Raw genomic sequence first — 25,239 nt, 5'->3', positions numbered from 1 at the left:
GCATGGGGGTTGGTTTATATTGGCGAGCAGCCTTTGGAGTATCACCATTGGCAGCTGCCAAGCCACTCCATAGCAACCAAACAGAGTACCCTAGCAACCGTTTTGCATGACCTATATCTCTGCATCAGAACATCGTACAGACATGGCGGTTGGATTTTTTGACTCATGCTAGCACACTGGACTTCCAACATGCTTGTCATGCTAGCAGTGATTAGCTACATGCTAATAGTGATTAGCTAAGTGCTCAAATGGGCTAAGAACTCTATAATAACTACATAGTGACCATCTGTGACAACTACCAACCACCTAGTAACATCATAGCAACCACCCAGGAGACCATAGCAACTGCCTAGCAACCACCCCGGGTACCCTAGCAACCGCCTAGCAACACCTTAGCAACCACCCCGATTACCCTAGCAACCACCCTGGGTACCCTAGCAACGGCCCTAGCAACCATCATGGGGACCCTAGCAACCGCCCTAGCAACCACCCCGGGTACCCTAGCAACCACATAGCAACACCCTAGCAACCACCCCGATTACCCTAGCAACCAACCTGGGTACCCTAGCAACGGCCCTAGCAACCATCATGGGGACCCTAGCAACCGCCCTAGCAACCACCCCGGGTACCCTAGCAACCACATAGCAACACCCTAGCAACCACCCCGATTACCCTAGCAACCAACCTGGGTACCCTAGCAACGGCCCTAGCAACCATCATGGGGACCCTAGCAACCGCCCTAGCAACCACCCTGGGTACCCTAGCAACCACATAGCAACACCCTAGCAACCACCCCGATTACCCTAGCAACCAACCTGAGTACCCTAGCAACGGCCCTAGCAACCATCTTGGGGACCCTAGCAACCGCCCTAGCAACCACCCGGGCACCCTAGCAACCACATAGCAACACCCTAGCAACTGCCCCAATTACCCTAGCAACCACCTTGTGTACCTTAGCAACGGCCCTAGCAACCACCCAGGTTACCATAGCAACCACCCTAGCAACCACCCCGGGTACCCTAGCAACCACACCTTAGCAACAGAGGGGCGAGTTTTGCCACTGCAAGCACCACTCACATTTTCTTCAGGAAATGTACCTTCTAGTTAGTGGTGCTTGCCGGAGGCAAAGCACTACTACTATTATCTCACATACTTATTATTATAGATTATTCTTATTCTTCTTCCGCCAAAACTTCGGCGCGTAACTAGTCCCGCAGTTTTCGTCACAGACCCGCAAAAGAGGCGTCAAATCGTGCGGCCTAGTCGGGAATGGTGTGCTATGACTTTTATAAGCGATCGGGCGTACGATGTTCGTACACCGGGCGAAATAACGGCCGAAAAATCGCATAGACAATGCATTACGGCCAACTTTGGCGGATCATAGCTCCGAACGAGAATTTCGCAGAAACATGTGAATCACCACATTTGGAGAGGCTATCAGGCTGTATGAGAACATACCTCGCAATGGGGTATAAGTTGTACCCCTGGGGCGCAAGAGCCCCCCAAATTTGCCCCATACTAAGTATAGGGAGGGCTACAATGGGAAATTACATAGGGATTTTGTATTGAACATAACTATGGATCACATAGTCATAGAGACAAGGGGGTGGGCTCATTTGAATCAGGCAACCAATCAGTCTCTCATGATCATTATGAAGCTATCAAGCCACGCCCTAGCAACCATATAGAACACCATAGCAACAAGCTCCATAGACTTCCATTGAAAAAGTTAAAATGAATAACTTTGGATAGAAGTGTCATAGAAACATGAGGGTTGGCTCGTTTGACTCGGGGCAGCAAATGGCCAATCACGAATCACCTTCAACACTTCATAGCCACGCCCTAGCAACCATTTGGACCTCCCTAGCGACCAAAAGCATAGAGAGATATCTTCAAATCTGAATATCATAAAGGCATGGGGGTTGGTTTATGTAATTCATACTAGCAAGCAGACTTCGGAGTATCATCATTGGCAGTTGCCAGGCCACTCCCTAGCAACCAAACACAGTACCCTAGCAACCGTTTTGCAAGATCTATATCTCTTCATCAGAACATCGTAGAGGCATGGGGGTTGGTTTATATTGGCGAGCAGCCTTTGGAGTATCACCATTGGCAGCTGCCAAGCCACTCCATAGCAACCAAACAGAGTACCCTAGCAACCGTTTTGCATGACCTATATCTCTGCATCAGAACATCGTACAGACATGGCGGTTGGATTTTTTGACTCATGCTAGCACACTGGACTTCCAACATGCTTGTCATGCTAGCAGTGATTAGCTACATGCTAATAGTGATTAGCTAAGTGCTCAAATGGGCTAAGAACTCTATAATAACTACATAGTGACCATCTGTGACAACTACCAACCACCTAGTAACATCATAGCAACCACCCAGGAGACCATAGCAACTGCCTAGCAACCACCCCGGGTACCCTAGCAACCGCCTAGCAACACCTTAGCAACCACCCCGATTACCCTAGCAACCACCCTGGGTACCCTAGCAACGGCCCTAGCAACCATCATGGGGACCCTAGCAACCGCCCTAGCAACCACCCCGGGTACCCTAGCAACCACATAGCAACACCCTAGCAACCACCCCGATTACCCTAGCAACCAACCTGGGTACCCTAGCAACGGCCCTAGCAACCATCATGGGGACCCTAGCAACCGCCCTAGCAACCACCCCGGGTACCCTAGCAACCACATAGCAACACCCTAGCAACCACCCCGATTACCCTAGCAACCAACCTGGGTACCCTAGCAACGGCCCTAGCAACCATCATGGGGACCCTAGCAACCGCCCTAGCAACCACCCTGGGTACCCTAGCAACCACATAGCAACACCCTAGCAACCACCCCGATTACCCTAGCAACCAACCTGAGTACCCTAGCAACGGCCCTAGCAACCATCTTGGGGACCCTAGCAACCGCCCTAGCAACCACCCGGGCACCCTAGCAACCACATAGCAACACCCTAGCAACTGCCCCAATTACCCTAGCAACCACCTTGTGTACCTTAGCAACGGCCCTAGCAACCACCCAGGTTACCATAGCAACCACCCTAGCAACCACCCCGGGTACCCTAGCAACCACACCTTAGCAACAGAGGGGCGAGTTTTGCCACTGCAAGCACCACTCACATTTTCTTCAGGAAATGTACCTTCTAGTGTTACTATTACTATTCGCCTTGACAAAACTTTGGCACGCTACTCCTCCCGCATTTTTTGTCACAGACCCATGAATGAGGTGTCAAATCGTGCGGGATATTGAGGAGAGGTGTGCTATGACTTTTCTAAGCAATCGGACTTACGATAATCGTACAGCGGGCGAAGAAAATGTGTGAAAATATCCCATTGACTTAACATTGGAAAAACTATCTGACATCATATCTTTGGATTAGAAAGTCATAGAGGCTTGGGAGAGGGCTCTTTTGACTCGGCCTATCAAGCAGTCCATAAGTAGTGACATAACAACTTCATATCCATGCCCTAGCAACCAATTTTAGCCCCCTAGCAACTGTTTAACTACATTTAAAAGCTGTATCTCAGCAAAAATAACTATATAGAAACACTGGCTTGGGCTTTTTGCATTCAGGCTGGTAAATAATCTTTAAATATCACCCCATAAACTATATAGTCACACCATAGCAACCATATAGAGCACCCTAGCAACCATGTAGCAATATAAATCCTTCTTTCTCTGCTTCAAAACATCACACAGGCATCATGGGTGGCTACAGGGCGCCGAGTTTTGCCACTGCAAGCACCACTCACATTTTCTTCAGGAAATGTACCTTCTAGTTAGTGGTGCTTGCCGGAGGCAAGGCATCACTATTATTATCTCACATACTTATTATTCTTATTATTCTTCTTCTTCCGTACGATTTTCGGCGCGTAACTAGTCCCGCAGTTTTCGTCGCAGACCAACAAAACAGGCGTCAAATCGTGCGGCCTAATCGGGAATGGTGTGCTATGACTTTTCTAAGCAATCGGGCGTACGATGTTCGTACACCGTGCGAAATAACGGCCGAAAAATCGCATAGACAATGCATTACGGCCAACTTTGACGGATCGTAGCTCCGAAAGAGAAATTCGCAGAAACATGTGAATCACCACATTTGGAGAGGCTATCAGGCTGTGCGAGAGGATACCTCTCAGAGGGGTACAAGTTGTACCCCTGGGGTGCTAGAGACCCCCAAAGTTGCCCCATTGACATAGTATGGTGAGGGATCGCCCATGAAACACTGTGCTTTTCCTACTATGGGAAATTACATAGGGATTTTGTATTGAACATAACTCAGGATCACAGTGTCATAGAGACAAGGGGGTGGGCTCATTTGAATCAGGCAACCAATCAGCCTCTCAGGATCACTGTGAATCTATGAAGCCACGCCCTATCAACCATAGAGAGCGCCATAGCAACAAGCCCCATAGACTTCCATTGAAAAAGATAAGATGAATAACTTTGGATAGAAGTGTCATAGAAACATGAGGGTGGGCTCGTTTGACTCGGGCAGCAAATGGCCAATCATGTATCTCCTTCAAGACAACCTAGCCACGCCCTAGCAACCATTAAGAGCTACCTAGCAACCCAAAGTATACAGAGATATCTTAACATCTGAAAGACATAGAAGCATGGGGGTTGGTTTATATTAGCAAGCAACCATTGGAGTATCATCATTGGCAGCTGCCAGGCCACTCCCTAGCAACCAAACACAGTACCCTAGCAACCGTTTTGCAAGATCTATATCTCCACATCAGTAAATCGTAGAGGCATGGGGGTTGGTTTATATTGGCGAGCAGACTTTGGAGTATCATCATTGACAGCAGCCAGGCCACTCCATAGCAACCAAATAGAGTAGCCTAGCAACCAATTAGTACGTCTTATATCTTTTCAACAGAAAATCGTATCGACATGGCGGTTGGCTCTTTCCACTCATGCTAGTATACAGGAAATCCAGCATGCTAGTCATGCTAGCAGTTAATAGCTACATGCTAACAGCGATTAGCTAAGTGCTCAAATGGGCGAAGAACTCTATAATAACTATATAGTGACCATCTGTGACAACTACCAACCACCTAGTAACATCATAGCAACCACCCAGGAGACCATAGCAACTGCCTAGCAACCAGCCAGGTTACCATAGCAATCGCCTAGCAACCACCCTGAGCACCCTAGCAACACCTTAGCAATCACCAAAATCATCCTAGCAACTGCCTAGCAACTACCCAGGTTACCCTAGCAACCACATAGCAACACCCTAGCAACCACCCCGGGTACTCTAGCAACCACCCTAGCAACCATCATGGGGACCCTAGCAACCACCCTAGCAACCACCCCAGGTAACCTAGCAACCACATAGCAGCAACCTAGCAACTACCCTGATTACCCTAGCAACCATCATGGGTACCTTAGCAATAGCCCTAGCAACCATCATGGGGATCCTAGCAACCACCATAGCAACCACCACGATTACCCTAGCAACAACATTGGGTACCCTAGCAACGGCCCTAGCAACCACCCCAGGTAACCTAGCAACCACATAGCAACAACCTAGCAACCACCCCGATTACCCTAGCAACCACCCCGGGTACCCTAGCAACCACCCTAGCAACCATCATGGGGACCCTAGCAACCACCCTAGCAACCACCCCAGGTAACCTAGCAACCACATACCAACAACCTAGCAACCACCCTGATTACCCTAGCAACCATCATGGGTACCTTAGCAATAGCCCTAGCAACCATCATGGGGACCCTAGCATCCGCCCTAGCAACCAACCCAGATACCCTAGCAACCATCCTAGGGACCCTAGCAACCACCACGATTACCCTAGCAACCACATTGGGTACCCTAGCAACGGCCCTACCAACCACCCCAGGTAACCTAGCAACCACATAGCAACATCCAAGCAACCACACTGATTTACCTTTGCAATGGCCCTAGCAATCATCCTGGGTACCCTAGCAACAACAAGGTAATCGTTCAGCAACTACCCAGATTACAATAGCTACTAACTAACAACGCACTAGCAAAAAGCTACCAATTATCCATAAAAACCACACCGAAACACTAAGCAGCAACAACAACATATTCTCCAGCATCACTGAGCAGCGTGTGTGGCAGTGGAGAGAAGTATGGAAGCTAAACAAGACAAGAAAGGTTATCAGCATCGTAATGGAGCAGTGCATGAATAAAATTTGTTTACTGATTATGGATAGGACATGATTGGGTTAATTTATTGGATAAGGGAAATAATTTATTATATATAATGTGGCATGTTATTAGTATATGAAATCTTAAAGAAATCTACAAAAACCTAAAAAAACATAATTCTTAGAGATGTGTATATATTATATTTGATGTGTGTATCATTGCGTTGCATGTGTATATCATTATATTAAATAAAGACACATCCATCAAAACCATATTTTAAAGTTCCTTGGTTTTGTCTCCATTACAGTTGGGAATTTAATATTTAAATATTAAACGTTTTAAAAAAATTCATACTTCTGGTTGTAATGATTCTTGTTCCTTTAAATTATAAAATAACAATATATATAACATATCTAACATATATAATATATGAATATATATAAGACAAAGTTAATCACTAAATTCATTACATAATGTCTCTTTCTCTGTATTATAATGGCTATAACAATTTGAAAGTATTGATTTTAAAGTGCTCATTATTAAATAATACTATTATATGACTCATAATGAGCTTAAAAACAAATAAATAAATATTTTAATTTAACTGTGTTTAACTTTTTAATAATGGAACGTTTAATTGGTCTTTCATTTTTTTTAATAATAAGGCTTGGTGCACACGTTTAAAAAAAAAAAAAAAAAAAAAAAAAAAAAAAAAAATCCACTGTCTCCATGGGCTTCTATATATGGATATAAGAGTAACGCTGCATGACTATTGGCTGCGCAGCTGAAGTTCGCGTGCTGATTGGCTGATCAATACTGTGATAGACGGAGAACACAGGAAGATGTTCCAGAAATCTCCTTGAGGTGAGTACGGATGGTTTATTTTTCTAACGTCTGCCTTTAATAATGAATTTTAAGAAATAAGATAATAGTAATGTTGCCCAAGTTGTGTATACCATTGTTGCTTGAGCATCTGTAAATATGTTAGCTAATTCTAAATATTAGCGCAATATTGCATTGAGCAAGAGTGGATTTTTTAAGTTATTTTAGCAGAGTTTAGTCATTGATGTAAGGGCGTTCGAGATTGCTAATATATTTTCTTGTTTGAATGTGTTTTAAGGACAGTTTTTCCTACCGTCTATTTAAGAAATACATTTGTTTGAGGTGACTGTGAGGCATTATAAATCTGCGAGGCCTGATTAATGCTGCGTGTTGGGCGTATTTTCTGCTATTCCATAATCGTCTATGAAGTGGTTTTTCACTTATACACGAGGTAAAAATAGACAGAGCTCTGAAACTACACACAGACCGCCGTGTCTGACACGCTAGTGATGGCAAATCGGCCCAGATTCACACACGGAGTCCGTGTAACGTAATGCTAGATATTAAAAGATTTATCCATTTCGTCTCAGTCCTGCTCACGGGGTGCGGCCGGCTCTCCGCTTTGATCCTAAATGAGCGCGAACTTTTTTTCTTTCTTTTTTTTGACCCTTTGGTTTCCCGCTTGAATGTGATTTTGAGGCAGTAATTCATAGTATTAACCGTCTACCGGTATTTAAGAAATACTTTTGTGTGAGGTGTCTGAGGCAGAACTTCTGATTAATGCTGTGTGTTGGGCGTGATTAAATGCACGTATTGTCTGCTGTTCCATAAACGTCTATATAGTGTTTTTTTTTTTTCACTGATCCACAAGGTTAAAATTGACAGAGCTCTGAAACTACCCACAGACCGCCGTGTCTGACATGCTAGCGATGGCGAACCGGCTCAGAGTCACACACGGAGTCCGTGTGAGGTAACGTTAGATATTAACGGGACTTAACCGTCTTGTCTCGGTCAAGGGTTGCGGACGACTTTCCGCTTTGATCTTAAATGAGCGCGAATTTTATTTTAATTTTTTGGCGCTGGTTTCCTGCTTGAATGTGGTTTTGGGACAGTAATTCATAATATTCACCGTCTAAATTACCGGCATTTAAGAAATACTTTTCTTTGAGGTGTCTGAGGCTGAACTTCTGATTAATGCTGTGTGTTGGGGCGTGATTAAATGCACGTATTGTCTGCTGTTCCATAAACGTCCATAAACGTTTTTTGTGGCCACAGAAAATGTTGTTGAGATGCAGTTTAGATGCGGTGTCAGCTAACGTTACAGTTTTATGTACGTTTCAATAATTTATGATCTAATGTAATTAACGTTACAGTATTTTATAATGGTAATGTTTAATGTTAAGTCAGCGGGTTGAATTGGGAATTTTGTGCTTACAGTTTATTTATTCATCTATTTTGAGTAATGAATGCGTCAGGGAGGAGAGACGCTGTTTAAAGCTTAAATACGATCTGTTCATGTGCACCGAATGCAGAGGTAGAGCAAGCTGAATTTGTGTTTTGTTTGTCGGTTACTAATGCTGCATTCATTTAATTAGAAGCAGTTAAAACAGTGGTATTGTAAAATAACTTTTAAAATAACTCTTTCCTTTCTTAACATAATTTACATACAAATTATAAATAAGTTATATAATGTAATTATTACGAATAAACGTATAGTATTAAGTTTTGAAAAATGTGCTGTTTATTTCTTGTGATAAACTGTTATGCATTTTAAAGTTTTGTAATAAGTTAAAATAAGAAATATATATGTATAAAATAAAGTCCCAAATCTTATGTAATTGTTAAATACTGTCACTTTTGATCAGTTAATGTCTATTTTGATCAGTTAACTGCTATTAAAAGTATTAAAGAAAAATTATTGAACCCAGACTTAATAGTAATAATTCACCATTTGCACAAAAAAGGCAGCACAACTGTTTTCAACATTGATGATAACATGACACTGACAAATGGAGTTAACTATGATAATTCATTTTGCTATCACCAAAATAAATTTAAAAAATAAAAATAATAAAATAAAATAAAATTTAAGCTGTAATAATAATTGACAATATTACTATTTTTACTTAATTTATCAGCTTTGGAGGGTATAGAAGTATTTTTTTTAAATAAATAAATAAATTGAAAAACAGAATCTTTTTAGCCTCCAGCATGTCATTTATTTTTGTGTAGATATGGTTGACATCCACATGTTATAATTCTGATCTAATGTGTTTTCTGTGTCCCAATATATTTGTTATATTCCTTTTAACATCTGTGATTGTAAGTATATATATAAAATTACCATAAACAAATATTTGGACATAGACCACATATGCAATGTTTATATTAAGAATAAAATTAGATTTGTTTTTTTCTGGTTTAAGTCATAAGAGGTATATTGAAAGTCGTAGACCTGTGTTTTGTTATCAGCTGTCCCTGTTGTGTGCTATCAAGCATTAATTTATTATTTTTTTCTACTCCTTTCTGTTTAGATTGATCATTGAGCTTTAACTCCTGAGCAATTCTTGAGGTTTGTTTGCATTTTTTGGTTGTAGTCCATTTAAAGGTGCACTATGCAGAAATAAGAAAATGTGAAGACGTTGTTGCCTGTGTGGTCAACAGATTTTAACAAGTTATGTCTGACATTTTACTTTTATTTTCAGATCACAGCATTACAAGCACTACTGACTCTCCACCGCACAATATCTGGTAAGTGTTAATTTCATTCTTTTAATATATGTATAAAACATTAATAGGTGACAAAACAATTATTGATGAGATACTACTGAGTCACGGATGCACTATAGCACTTCAGAACCTGTGAATTGCTTGTGGAGTTTTGTGAAATTCACTGGGGAATGTTGTAGGCCTCAATGATTTTCCTTGCTTGTAATTTTTCAAAAACTTAATGAGAGACTGAAATGATATTAATTTGGTGGGTGAACCATTCGTTTTAAGTTGCTTTATGAAAAATAGAAATAGTTCATGTTATAGCCATGGGCTGCATTCAAAGTTGCATTCTCTCGGAGAAGTAAAAAATAGTCTTAATATGTGTGGTTTGTATCCAGATGAACTACATTTGTCATGTTATCACTGTCATGTGAGCTACAGCATCAGTAACAATGCAATTCACAATTTTGCTACTGTGGGCTCATGGGATAGACTAAAGAATCTCAATAGATGTGGTAGGTCATCCAAGTACTTTTCATCTACTGCCTTTCACCCTACTATATAGTAGAGAAGTATGCAAGTTCAGATAATGCCCTAGAACTTTAAAACTAGATGAAAACATAATTTGGCGATCAACCAATCAATTAAAAAATATATATATATATATATATATATATATATATATATATATATATATATATATATATATATATATATATATATATATATATATATTGAAAATCTGACTGAATTGAAAAACATTTATGGATGCCTTTGCATATCTTATTATTATTAAATGTTAATATTGATCTTATTTCACATACATAGGCTATCTTTAATTTAGTGTTTGTTTTTTGTTTTGCAGACCATCTATTCAGAGCACGACCTGCATTTTTCTCAGCAGCTGAACACCTGGTTAGTGTGCATAATTCGTTGTTTCAGTGTTTCCCACAGCCTTACACTATTTGTGGTGGCACTTCCCCGCCCAAAAAAAATGCTCTGTTTTTTTATTTTGACACTTACAGTGCTCATGTTTTTTTTTTTTTTCATTTAAGTCAAATCCTTTAGGAAAATCTATTAGTGGAGGTCAGTTTTGATATTGTGGGGGCCCACCACAAATAAATCAGTGTGTGGGAAACCTTGAATTTTCTTTTCAATATTATTGTCTTTATAGTTGCCTAATAAGTCTTTCTTTTCTTTTCCAGTTTTTGGATTTTCTCAAAGCAGCAGTTCTTCTGTATTGTTCTTCCCAATCATTAAACCCAACCCACCCTTTCCCTCCCCTCCCCAACCCACCCCCCACCCACCCACCAAAAAAAAAGAAAAAAAAAAAATTCATTTTACCACTAAGTTGATAATTTGTGTTCAAGTACTACTTTCTCTAATACTACCTAATACGTTCTTTTAAAAGTTCAGTTCTTTTAATACTAGGTTAATAACTTTTGGGAAAAAAGTTTGTTCCTATTAATACTAGATTCATAATTGGTTTTATCTGCTACTGTTCTTTTTTTTGGAAAGTTTGTTAGCTGTATTTATAAGTTGTTCTTTTTCTTGTCAGTTAACTAACTTGTTTTATTCTTGAGATTATTTTGCAGGTTGTATCGCTTCAGCATTTTGTGAAGTAAGTGAAAATATACTGTTAAAGAAATGCTTATTGAATACAATACTTTTTGACTCTAGCACTAAGCCATTTTACAGTCATTTTTAATCAGATGTTCAAACTCATAATGAAGAAAATATGACAGTTTTTTGCTAAACACTTATTTAAGACATGATGTGAAATCATCTGCTTATTATTATGATTATTGATAAACGATCAGAACAGATGATCAGGATGTTAAACTCATTTAATCATCATTTGATAATTTAATCCCATTTGCCTACAAAAAAATGTTTGAGTATTATGATTATAAAATTGAAAAAGGCTGTAATTTAACTAAATTAACTAACTCTAATGTGAAGTATGTTTGAAAATTAAGCACTTCTTTGGTTACATACATGGAGCATGTGATGGTGTTTTCAGAGCATCTCTACAGAGAAAGCATGACATTTACACAATTTCCAATGTCTGAATATGCTGGTGGAGTTGTAGAATTCCTAAACCTTTGACCAAGTTATTTATTTTTAATTAATGTGCTAGTCAGATGTCATGGTTTATTTATCTCATGTCTTTGGTCTGTTTTCTCATATTTTGTCTTTTGAAGGATGCCTCGGAAAGGTAGGAGATCCCAGGCTCAAAAAGTTCGTTGGAGAAAGTTAGACCTGACAGGACAGTCGAGCGTCTGTAAAGGTGTTGCTCGGGTTTCTGATGGACAGCAGTACGAAGATGGCGACAACACATCTAGAGTTATATCCGTGCAGGCTTCTCATTGCCAGAATGATGCAAGGTATGATGTTTTCTCACGAAACAGTCAGTGCACATGTGTAGCTCTGACATTCCTTGCGTACCACAGTGAGGGAACTTCATTCGATCAGCCTGATCTTGACAGGGTGCTAGAGGAAGGGGATGCTTTGTATGTTGGCATTAAAATGCAGCTTATTGCTGAAGGAAGATTTCGTCAGGATCTTCTAAGCATGGCTGAAGTACCTGTGAGCATCTCGACTTCTAACCACAACTACAGCGTCCAGAAGTCAGAGGTGGTGATGGGGTATCTGCAAGACAGAGGAACTACTGAAATGGACGCATGGTGGATTCCTCTTGATGAAAGACTTCAGTGTCTCTCAACAGATGTCAGCCATGCACTACTTATTGTTTCTCCAGAGTGCTTTGCTGTGTTCAGAGACAGATCTGGAAGATATGGATATTTTGATTCCCATTCCAGAACTGCTGAAGGTTGGCCACATCCTACTGGTGACGGAACAGCAGTTATGCTAACTTTCACCAACCTGCATGACATGACCAACAGATTACTTGAGCTTTTTTGGAATCGTGGTCCTCAAGCTTGCTATGAATTCATGGCTGTTTCATTTGAAATGGAGCAACAGTCTGAGGAACCGTGCTCATCAGCAGCATGTGTGACACCATCACAAGTAACTTCACCTCTGGCAAAAACACCAACAACTGCTGACATCAGAATCCCTGAAAATCTTGTTTTGACAGATGACAAAAACCAAAGTGTCATCAATGTTTCAAAAACAAACAAGCAGCGAAGAAGAAAAGAAGTGCGTAAAATTGCAAATAAAACGAAAGAAGCAAGACATGAGAAAACCGCTCCACATTTTAAAGTTCGTGAACAAAAAAGAAGGCAATATGAGAGAGAGAAATATGCCACCAATTTGCAGTTTCAGAAGAAGAAAATGGAAAGTACCAAAAAGAAGTATGATCAAGATCCTTTTGCCAGATTCAGAAAGCTAGAGTATATGGCCAAGAAGTACAAAACTGATGTTCTCTTCCAGAAAAAAAGGAAAGAGTACTTAATCAGGAGGTACCACACTGATGCTCTTTACCTGAGAAAAAAGAAAGACTACATGGTGAGGAGGTACAAGTTTGATGATCTTTTCCAGAAGAAGATGAAGGACTACATGGTGAGGAGGTACAAGACTGATACTCTTTTCCAGAAGAAGATGAAGGAGTACACGGTGAGGAGGTACAAGACCGATGATCTTTTCCAGAAGAAAAAGAAGGACTACATAGTGAGGAGGTACAAGACTGATGAACTTTTCCAGAAGAAGATGAAGGACTACATGGCCAGAAGATATGTAGGTGATTCAGAGTTTAGGTCACATCACATTCTATGTTGTACTCTCCAGAAGAAACAGAAGCGTCTTACTGATCCTGGATTCCACATTCTTCACAAGTTGACATGTGCATTAAGGATCAAGAGAAAATACAGGCCATACATTCGCTTCAGCCAGGATACGCCCAATTCCGATGCGAGAAACCAGTCTGTGTCCAACAGCTTGATTCAGAGGGCCATATCTGCATTTCGGTGTCAAATTATGCATGGTCCAACTTACATCTGCACAGTCTGTCACAGGACTCTGTTTCCAAATCAGGTTAAGATGTGTAATAGAACACGATACCGCAAAAATGTTCATATTACAGCCTTTTGCTTAACCGGGAAATATATACATGCATGTGACAGTGCCTGCTCAGTTCCTTGTGCAGTTCCAGATGAGCAAAGACAGGAGTGGATCTGTCACACCTGTGACAGCCATCTGAAGAGAGGATCCATGCCTTCTATTGCGGCGGCAAACAGACTTCAATTGCCACCCATCCCTGCAGAACTGCTTGAGCTGAACATACTTGAACGACAGCTTATCGCCAAAATTGTTCCTTTCGCAAAAATAGTTGCATTGCCCAAAGGACAGCAGCGATCAGTGTATGGTGCTGTTGTGTGTGTGCCCTCTGAGGTGGAGAAAACAGTCAACTGTCTCCCAAGGCCTAACAGTGAGTCCCAGCTCCTACAGGTGAAGCTGAAAAGACACATCAAGTTCAGAGGATACCAACACTTCCATACAGTGAATATGCACAATGTGCTTGCAGCATTAGCAAAACTGAAAGCAATGCATTCAGAATACAGGGACATCTTGATTAGTGACGCTGCCACATTTGAATTTCTCCCTGATGATAAGCTGGATGACACAGAGGAGAAACAGGAAGTTGTTGTCTCTGAACAGGATGACCAGAATGTCAGCACAGAAGAAAAGGATGAGCTCAGGCCTGGCCTCACTCTGGACACATGCATGCAGCCACTCGACATCGGACAGGACTTGCTGTCGTACGGTGAGGGAATCTTCAGCATTGCGCCTGCTCAAGGGAAGAAGCCAGTCGGATTTTTCAAGGTTCCCAAATTGGAAGCCATGGCCTTCCCCGTACAGTTTCCCACTGGACAGAACACAATTGATGAGGCACGACAAGTTGCATTATCACCAAGCATGTATTTCAATGCTAGACTGTTCTGTGTGGATACTCGTTTTGCCAAAGACCAGAGTTATCTCTTCTTTGCGCAGTTTGTCACTGAAACGCACATGGCTAGAAACAGCATGTCTATCCAGTTGCGAAAGGGCAAACCTGTCACAAAAGATGGACGTAGAATCTCCAACAAGCTTCTTCAGGATGATCTTGAGGTCGAAAGACTGGTCCACAGCCGTGACGCCACAAGGTTTATGCAACCCCTGAGAGGCACTCCATCTTATTGGGAGAAAACGTTGAGAGATCTGCAGGCCATGATCAGGCAGTTAGGGAATCCTACTTTTTTTTGCACATTCAGTGCAGCCGAAATGCGATGGCCAGAAGTAATAACGGCAATCAAGGCTCAGCAAGGTGAAGAGGTCGTCTTTTCAGAGCTTGACTGGACAACGAAATGTGAAATCCTCCGAAGTAATCCCGTCACCGTGATGCGGATGTTTGAGAAACGAGTGGATGCGTTAATGAATCATCTGCTTTTGTCACCTGCTCAACCCATCGGCGAAGTCGAGGATTACTTTTATCGCGTGGAGTTTCAAGCCAGAGGAAGCCCACACATTCATATGCTGGCCTGGGTAAAGGGGGCACCCGAATTTGAAAATCAGTCCGACCAAGTAGTGTGTGACTTTATTGACCGTTACATAACCTGCCAGTTGCCGGACCCTACCACCGATCCCGAGCTTCATGAAATTGTCACCGAAGTTCAGCTTCACAGCAAGAAGCACTCCAAATCTTGCAAGAAAGGAAATGTGTTGTGTAGATATGGGTTCCCTAAACTTCCCATGTCAAGCACCACCATCACCCGTCCACGACCACAACGTCCTGAAGAAGATGAAAACGAAGACCAACACCACCAAGACAGAAAGAAGAGGAGACAGGACGCTCCACAACGTCCTGAGGAAGATAAAAACGAAGACCAGCACCAACAAGAGAGAAAGAAGAGAAGACAGGATGCTGCTCGAAAAGCAATGAAAGAAGCCAGGACTAAACTCAAGCCGGTGTGGGACTTGCTAAACGATCCCCAGTCCTCTTTTGACAACTTGTCAGACTTGCTGACCAAATGTAATCTGTCCATGGATGATTACTGTAAATACGCTGAGGCACTGTCCACTTCAAACGTGATTTTGCTGAAGCGTGATCCAAAGGAGGCTTGGGTGAATGGATACAACCCAGATTTGCTGAGGGCATGGAACGCCAACATGGACATACAGTTCGTTCTTGACTCTTTCAGCTGCATCATGTATATGTTGTCCTACATTTCCAAGCCAGAACACGAAATGAATGATTACCTGAAGACCGTGATCAAGGGTGTTCGTGAAACCAATGTTAACGAAGAGGACGAAATGAAGCAGATAATGCAGGCCTACTCCAAACACAGGCAAGTGAGTGCTCAGGAGTCTGTGGCACGGACATGCAGCTTACCACTGAAGAAGTGTTCACGAAATGTTGTGTTTATACCGACGGATGATGATGCCCTGAGGATGAGTTTGCCTCGTAGTGTCCTACACAGCAAAGATCCTGATTCAGAGGATGTCTGGATGTCAGGTATTATAGAGAAATACAGAGCAAGGCCTCGAACACTGGAGTTTGAAAAGATGTGCCTTGCAGACTTTGTGTCTAATTACCGTGTTGTGTATGGTCGGCAAACTAAAGGAAAGAATGTCCTCCCACTCCTCAACGATATGGGATTCATTCAGAAGAGAACTGTTGGTAAGGCTGCAATTGTCAGGTATGCTCGCTTTTCAGAGGAGAAGCAACCGGAGAAGTTTTGCGGAACAATGGTAAAACTTTACGTGCCACATCGTGTCAACGAACAGCTGAAACCTCAAGGGTTTCCAACGTATCAGGAGTTTTACAAAAGGGGACTTGTAGAACTCCCGTCACACCCCAATTTCCGATTCCCTGTCCGTGGCTTAGTTAAAGCACAACAGAAGAAGTTTGAAAAACACGGCAAAAAAGTGGACGAAGCATATGAACAGCTGCAGCGGGAAGGACCGTCTGAGAATGCTTGGTGTGCTTTTGCCCCTGAAATCGACGTTGATCGGATGGAGTGTATTGCAGAACAACAAGACGTCCATCCAGAAGAAAATGAACAGGATGATGTTCCAGAATACCAGATTCGTCGTGAAGATGGAGACGGAGTCGTACCACAGATTGAGGCACCACAGATGACTAATGAATATCTGAGGAAGATGTTTAGGAGTCTAAATGAGACGCAGGCAGCAATTTTTTACACTGTCCGCCAGTGGTGTCAGAAGCGTGTGTGGGGTCACAATCCAGAGCAGTTTTTTTACTTTTTGTCAGGCGGTGCAGGTTGTGGGAAATCGCACGTCATCAAGTGCATACACTCGGAAGCAACTAAGATTCTGCGACAACTCCCTCGACTCCGGGAAGAAGGGGATCTCTCCGTGCCCACGGTGTTGTTGTCTGCGTTTACTGGAACTGCAGCATTCAACATCTCTGGAAAAACGCTGCATTCCCTTTTAAAACTGCCAAGGAGTCTGAAGCCACCTTATCAAGGACTTGGGAACGCCCTAGATGAAGTGAGAGCAGGATTACGCGACGTGGAGATTCTTATCATCGATGAAATATCCATGGTTTCTAAGGATCTGTTCACATACGTAAACTGGAGATTTCAGCAGATCAAAGGCAACAAGAAACCTTTTGGAGGAATATCTTGCCTCGTCGTAGGGGATTATTATCAACTGCCACCGCTTGGTAAAGCCAAACCGCTCTGTGTGTATGAAGAGGATATGCTGGATTTCTGGAAGGACCATTTTCAAATCATCACACTCACAGAGATCATGCGGCAGAAGGAAGACCTCGCTTTCGCTCAACTGTTGAACCGACTACGAGTGAGGCAGAAGACAGAAGCTCTCAGGGAAGATGATAGAGCTTTGTTATTCCAGGCTGTGAAGAAGCCAGAAGACTGTCCACGTGATGCTCTACACATATTCGCCACTAACAAAGAGGTTGACAAGTACAATACCGAGATTGTACAGGCCCTCTTCGCTGACATCATAACAATTGATGCCGAAGACTACAGGAAAGACCCAAGAACAGGAAGGATGAAGCGATTAAACAAACCAGTCACTGGAAAAAAGGACGACTTGCTGGACACAATGCAAGTTGCAGTGGGAGTTCGTGTGATGGTAACCAGGAACCTGGATGTAGAAGATGGAATTGTCAATGGATGTTTTGGCACGATTGCAAACATCGTCACCAAAGCAAAAGATGGAATCGACACCGTACAAATGTTGGGACTTCAACTTGACAATCCGAACGCCGGTCAGAAACACCGTAAAAAGGTACGAGGTGAAGAAGACGTCTTGGTTTACATTGAGAGATCTGAAGAAAGTCTGAGGAAAGGAGCCGTTCGTCGTCAGTTTCCCATTAAGCTAGCTTACGCCTGCACAGCCCACAAAGTTCAAGGCATGACAATGCACTCTGCAGTAGTGTCATTGAAGAAGATTTTTGAGCCGGGAATGGCCTACGTTGCCCTCAGCAGAACGACATCTCTACAAGGATTACACATTACGGATTTCGACGACAAGAAGATATATGCTGATCCTGAAATCACAACCTCTTTGCAAAGCATGAGAAGAGCAAGAGTTGAAGAAATCATGCCACTTCTGCAGCACGTGAGGGAAAATAGGCTGGAACAGACACTCACCATCATCCATCACAACACGGAAGGACTGGCATCTCACATGGAGGATATCAGATGCCATCATGAGCTACAACTCGCCGATGTTCTGTGTTTAACAGAAACACACCTGACTGGATCGTCTACTTCAGATCTCCAATTGGAAGGATACAACTTGTTCACACGCAACAGGCATGTCTCCTACTCCACACATCAAGAACTTGGAAGGAAAAATGGAGGTGGAGTCGCAATATATTGCAAGGAGCACATTCCAACTCAGCCCAGGCAATATATACAAAATGTGACTGATCTGGAGTTTGCTGTGATCAAATTGGATTCCCCAATAAAAGCAGCAGTCGTAGCTGTGTATAGGCCACCACAGTACAGTGTTGGAGATTTCTTGACCAACCTGAACAGTATGCTGGATTACCTGAACCTCACACACAACGATCTCGTCATCATCTGTGGAGATTTCAACGAGGACCTCTTACACCCTGGAAAAAAACCTATTCTGGAGTTGTTTCAATCTCGAGGATACACGCAACTGATTACATCAGCGACGACGGAAAAGCACACACTACTTGACCACATCTACATTTCAAATCTGGACTTCTGTCATCAATCGGGCGTGTTAGAGACCTACCACAGTTACCACAATCCTGTGTACTGTGTATTGCGTTTTTTTCCATAGGTGAATTGCCCGCTATACCAGGTCACTGGGGCCACTGAATCAGCATTAACGACAACAGTGGGGCAACACCAGCCTTAGTTCCCCAGTGGCTTCTGTATGAGTGGTGTCTTGGCCTTAAGCCATATTGAACTGAGGTTCCATTTAACCTCCTTTATCGACGGCAGTGATGTTGCGGTTATATTGTGTTGTCCGTGGTAATATAAAGGTGTTGTGTCCCTGAGTTACCTAGAGTACAGCAGCAGGAAGGACGAAGGAGTAGTGTGGCAGCTCCAGGCAGGACAGGAAGTGAAGGCAGCAGAATACAGGACGCAGTCAGGGTTAGTGTAATAACTCCAGGGAAGACACAGACAGTGAGAGCAACAGCAGCAGTAAGTCATTAAAAGACAGTAAGGTTAAGTGAGAAGTATTAAGACACTGTTGTGATGTATTTGATTTTTACCCTAACGTAACATTTGTTTCAAATGTTGTGTTCAATCTGTACGATGTGTACTGGATATATTATTTGCAGTCCTCTGCTATTCTAATATTGATATGTGCTCTTCTGTAAAGTTGCAGGAAGATTTTGAAGACCATAGCAGTCCTGTGCAACACTGGATATGAGTGTGCAATATACCATCTAAAGGTAAGTGTTAAAAGATGTCACTTCAGTCACTGTGCTACTGCATGTGATAGCCACATTTTAAAGGAATATTGTAATCTAATTTTGATTTTGATGTTTTTCAGGAACCGGCGAGTCAGAATGTCTGAGAAGATCAAGTGTGCTTCTCCACTGATGATGATGAGCTGGATACCAGCTTATAGGCTAATTTCTTTCAGTAAGTTTTAGTTTACTTAATTATGTTTATTATTATTTTTTAGTTTATTAGTAAATGTGTATGCAGTGATCCTGTTATTCATTTATTAAGTTCATTGCCAGAGGACGGGACCAGATGTGTTTGGAGTTGAAGACAACGCTGAAGACCAAAGAAGCAACGGAAGAAGAACATTTAAGCACTGAGGTAAAGTTTGTCAATAATACTGGAAAGGTCTAGTGTTTCAGTGCACTTTATCATACAGTGTGTTTGTTCAGAGGCATGTGCTTTGATGTGAACGCTTAGATTTTAAAGTGTATGATGGTCCTCAGAAGTGAGAGAGCAGAAATGTCTCTTGCAAGACATACATCTAACCTGAAAGTTTATGCTCTGTAAGTCTTGCAGAATGACATTTTTTTTGTTCAATTCACTAACATGATCATATCTGTTTTACCTCCTCTACCTCAGGGTGTCCAGCCTGTTTGCCATGACAGATCCAGCGGCTAGATGGCGGAAGATGCTTCAATACCCAATTGCACTGAATCATTAGATGATCAATTAATTAATATTAATATATATTTTTTAATTATCTTATTATATTAAATAATTGGTCTCAGTTTACTATTTCATATATTAGTTTGAATAATAATGTTTTTATAATGTGTACGCCATGCCTGAGGAGGATGGGTTCCCCCTGATGAGTCTGGTTCCTCTCAAGGTTTTTTATCTCCTTAAGAGTTTTTTCCTTGCCACCGTCGCCACTGGCTTGCTCACTGGGGGTGTTGTGTCAAATCCTGTGTCCCTCTCGCGTCCCTGCCGACCAGGGTTTCCAAAACAACAGTTTGCGACTCGATGAATTTTTTATTAATTAAATCATAGAAATTTAAACGACTAAAAATGAAATCATGTTATGGCTTAGTCACTTACGGTAAAGCAGTAAGCCCTGTGATGCTGTGATTAACAGTGCTTTCAGAACTGCTAAGGGGTGTTGCTGTTTTCTGAAATCACAGAGCTTATGTATGGCCTTATGCCCTTTATAAACACTTGTGCAGTAATAGACGCAATCATGGACAGTAATGTGAGTATTTTACAATGGCTTTAAATGCAACATGCACAAGGTTCACTTTATTAATACAATAATTCAAACACTTTCACCACTATTCTGCCAAAATAGAAACTTGATTTAAAATTTTTTATTATTGCAACAGTAAGATATTTGTTTTTTATTTTCATAATTCGATAATTTTAATATGAAGTTAAAATAATATTTATATGTGAGCTAGTGCAACATTATAGGGTGGGATTTGGCACAACAGGTGTTTTCTAATACTTTTAATAAACATTTTGGTTGAATTGGCACATCAAGTGTTTTTGTCTTTATTGTATCTTCTTCAATGGCACATTTAATGTGTTCTTCTGAACTTCACAGAAGGTCCAGGGGGTTTTCCAGAAAGCAAGGTTAACTTACAGTCACATATACTCTCAGTAGATTGACCCAAACCTTGCTTACTCTAGGTACGCTGTTTCCAGAAACTATTTTATACTTCTTTTTTTTTTTTTTCTTTTTTTTTTAAATCAAGGCCACAATATGTCTCTGCATATTTTCACTGTTAACATATTTTTTTATTTTTCACTTAAATATTTCATGTCACGACTAAGGATTGCAAAAATGTTTAATAACCTTATGGTGTCCAGAAATTTTTATTTGACAAAGAATATTTAATAGTAGTGAATTAAAAGCTACAGGATCTAGCTGTGGCTGGGCTCGGGGATAGATTCTTAAACATTTTAGGTGAATTGGCTAATCCTGCATGTTTGCTTTATTGAATGGTATATTCACAGATTGTACAATAAGATGGTTAAACTTTTAAATAAGGTTTGTATTCTTCTATGCATGAAGACTTTGTGTGTAAATATTTGTTATTTTTATCATAATCCAATAAGCAAACTTTGTTTTACCTCCAAACCTGCTAAGATCACACTCTTACTTGATCTGGATGAGTATCATTAGAAAGACTTAAAATGTCAGCCTAAATATTTGAATACTGTTGATAAAACTTGGTTGCCATGACAGTAAATTAACAGCACTTACACAAGTTTTAAATTTTTTATTTTTATTAATTTCTCTGGTCTGGCAAATGAATCCCATCCCACCTGTTTATTGTAAATAAACAGTCCACCACTGTGGTGTTGGTAAGTGTCTGGAGTACAGAAAGGTCCTCCGTCATGAAGCTCAGAAGATCCACTGCAGGTTTGACCCCCAGGTGACCAACTCTCAGCCCACTTCACAAAGCTGTGGCTGGCAATCAATACTACTTTATCTCAAAAATGTGTTAAAACTTTATGGTAAATGAAAATCGGTAATGAAGCAGATATATATGACCGTATGTTACGGTGTGGCAAAGCTTTACAATTCACTGAAAATATAAGCAGTTTAGGTAAAAGTTGATCTTTTTGATTCAGGCAAATAGTATTTAAATTTAGTACTTTATAAAATATTGAGTTGTTGACATTTAAAAACCCTGAAAACAGCCATATTAAAGGTCCTTGAAAAATACTTGAATTTTTAAAAGGAATGTATGAAATTACTGTTCATTTTTGGTTTGGATAAAAACATTTTCACGCAAAATGAACAATGCAGCGAGTGTTAAATAGCCATTTCACCTGACTTTTGGGAGCTCACGAGATCTCGCGATATTACTCCTACAGGTGAGAAGCAGTCTCGCGATATTGGAATGAAGTTGAGTTTGTGGTAAAACCTTTTATTTCATGTGCTGTTTGTTGGGTTTCATTTGGGAACGCACGCAAATTTTGACTCCCTTTGTATTGCACTGTTATAATTTACAAGCGAAGAGCGCGTCTCCATCTCTGCAGCTCGGTCCACAAACTTGCATATACTGTACTGTGTGGGGCTGCTCAATGTTTATCTGGGAAGGGTGGGGGTCTGTGTGTGTGTGTTTGTGGGTTACCTCACTAGATTCGTAACGTAAATCATCTTTGCAAACCATAGACGTTGCAAACACAGGAGAATACAACAACGTACCTCTATGCATCGCGATTTCAAAATAAAAGGCCCTCTGATTTTGCCCAGATCTAAATATTCAAACTAAATACATTTTTAAACGACGTTGAATCGAGCTGTAAAATGAAATATCACCAGGCCGTTGGCTCTCTCTGCGGGTATTTGTCATATTTATAATACATAATAATAAAATAATAAACGTAGCTCAATTGTTCAAGTGTATGGTATAGTTTTTATTCTTCAGGTCAATCATATATTCATCAAATACAATCAGTTTGAACATGGATAGCAATAAATTCGCTGAGGTATTCTTTTAAATATTAAAGTTGCCACAGTCATTACATGATTTGCTTGTGCTGTACTTTATTTGTAACATCTTGTTTTATTATTTATTGTATTAAAATAAAATAAAATAAATGTTTTGTAAGTGATATTTCTGTCCTTGAACACCACAAAAAATAGCAATAGCAACCGCATAGCAACACCCTAGAAACCACCCCAAATACCCTAGCAACCGCCATAGCAATCAACAAATGTGTCCTATGGCAACCGCATAGTAACACCTTAGCAACTATCAAGAGTACCTTAGCAACAGGGCGCCGAGTTTTGCCACTGCAAGCACCACTCACATTTTCTTCAGGAAATGTACCTTCTAGTTAGTGGTGCTTGCCGGAGGCAAGGCACTACTATTATTATCTCACATACTTATTATTATTATTCTTCCGTACAAATTTCGGCGCGTAACTAGTCCCGCAGTTTTAGTCACAGACCAACGAAACAGGCGTCAAATCGTGCGGCCTAATCGGGAATGGTGTGCTATGACTTTTATAAGCCATCGGGCGTACGATGTTCGTACACCGGGCGAAATAACGGCCGAAAAATCGCATAGACAATGCATTACGGCCAACTTTGACGGATCGTAGCTCCGAGCAAGAATTTCGCAGAAACATGTGAATCACCACATTTGGAGAGGCTATCAGGCTGTGCGAGAACATACCTCGCAGAGGGGTACAAGTTGTACCCCTGGGGCGCTAGAGACCCCCAAATTTGCCCCATAGACATACAATGGTGAGGGATCGCCCATTAAACAGTGTTTTTCCTACTGTTTGAAATTACATAGGGATTTTGTATTGTGCATAACTCAGGATGACAGTGTCATAGAGACAAGGGGGTGGGCTCATTTGAATCAGGCAACCAATCAGTCTCTCAGGATCACTGTGAATCTATCAAGCCACGCCCTAGCAACCATATAGAGCGCCATAGCAACAAGCCCCATAGACTTCCATTGAAAAAGATCAAATGAATAACTTTGGATAGAAGTGTCATAGAAACATGAGGGTGGGCTCGTTTGACTCGGGCAGCAAACGGCCAATCATGTATCTCCTTCATGACAACCTAGCCACGCCCTAGCAACCATTAAGAGCTACCTAGCAACCCAAAGCATAGAGAGATATCTTAACATCTGAAAGACATAGAAGCATGGGGGTTGGTTTATATTAGCAAGCGACCATTGGAGTATCATCATTGGCAGCTGCCAAGCCACTCCATAGCAACCAAACGGAGTACCCTAGCAACCGTTTTGCACGACCTATATCTCTGCATCAGAACATCGTACAGACATGGGGGTTGGATTTTTTGACTCATGCTAGCACACTGGACTTCCAACATGCTAGTCATGCTAGCAGTGATTAGCTACATGCTAATAGTGACTAGCTAAGTGCTCAAATGGGCTAAGAACTCTATAATAACTACATAGTGACCATCTGTGACAACTACCAACCACCTAGTAACATCATAGCAACCACCCAGGAGACCATAGCAACTGCCTAGCAACCAGCCAAAACACCCTAGCAACCGCCTAGCAACACCTTAGCAACCACCCCAAGTACCGTAGCAACTGCCTAGCAACCACCCAGGTTACCATAGCAACCACCCTAGCAACCACCCCGGGTACCCTAGCAACCACATAGCAACACCCTAGCAACCGTCCCAATTACCCTAGCAACGACCCTGGGTACCTTAGCAACGGCCCTAGCAACCATCATGGGGACCCTAGCAACCGCCCTAGCAACCACCCCGGGTACCCTAGGAACCGCATAGCAACACCCTAGCAACCACCCCGATTACCCTAGCAACCACCCTGGGTACCATAGCAACGGCCCTAGCAACCATCATGGGGACCCTAGCAACCGCCCTAGCAACCACCCCGGGTACCCTAGCAACCACATAGCAACACCCTAGCAACCGCCCCAATTACCCTAGCAACCACCCTGGGTACCCTAGCAACGGCCCTAGCAACCATCATGGGGACCCTAGCAACCGCCCTAGCAACCACCCCGGGTACCCTAGCAACCACATAGCAACACCCTAGCAACCGCCCCAATTACCCTAGCAACCACCCTGGGTACCTTAGCAACGGCCCTAGCAACCATCATGGGGACCCTAGCAACCGCCCTAGCAACCACCCTGATTACCCTAGCAACCACCGTG

At 41.9% G+C, this 25,239-nt stretch overlaps 2 long non-coding RNA genes across 2 annotated transcripts in view; one reads left to right on the top strand and one right to left on the bottom strand.

Annotated features, from left to right (window-relative positions):
- LOC127952332 (uncharacterized) overlaps positions 1-3,786 on the bottom strand; it is a 35,276-nt gene extending 31,490 nt beyond the window's left edge. Inside the window, exon 1 of the long non-coding RNA XR_008152911.1 lies at positions 2,878-3,786. This is a non-coding gene — a long non-coding RNA (uncharacterized LOC127952332). The remainder of the gene's footprint in view (positions 1-2,877) is intronic.
- A 5,891-nt stretch (positions 3,787-9,677) lies between these two features.
- LOC127952345 (uncharacterized) lies at positions 9,678-10,974 on the top strand. Its single transcript, XR_008152924.1, has 3 exons — positions 9,678-9,729; positions 10,556-10,605; positions 10,896-10,974. It is a non-coding gene; the product is annotated as an uncharacterized LOC127952345 (long non-coding RNA).
- The last annotated feature ends 14,265 nt before the right edge of the window (positions 10,975-25,239 follow it).

Source organism: Carassius gibelio, chromosome B3, assembly GCF_023724105.1.
Source record: "Carassius gibelio isolate Cgi1373 ecotype wild population from Czech Republic chromosome B3, carGib1.2-hapl.c, whole genome shotgun sequence".
Classification (NCBI taxonomy): Eukaryota; Metazoa; Chordata; class Actinopteri; order Cypriniformes; family Cyprinidae; genus Carassius; species Carassius gibelio.
The sequence above is the reverse complement of the archived record's forward strand: the minus strand, read 5'-3'. Positions and strand labels throughout refer to the sequence as shown.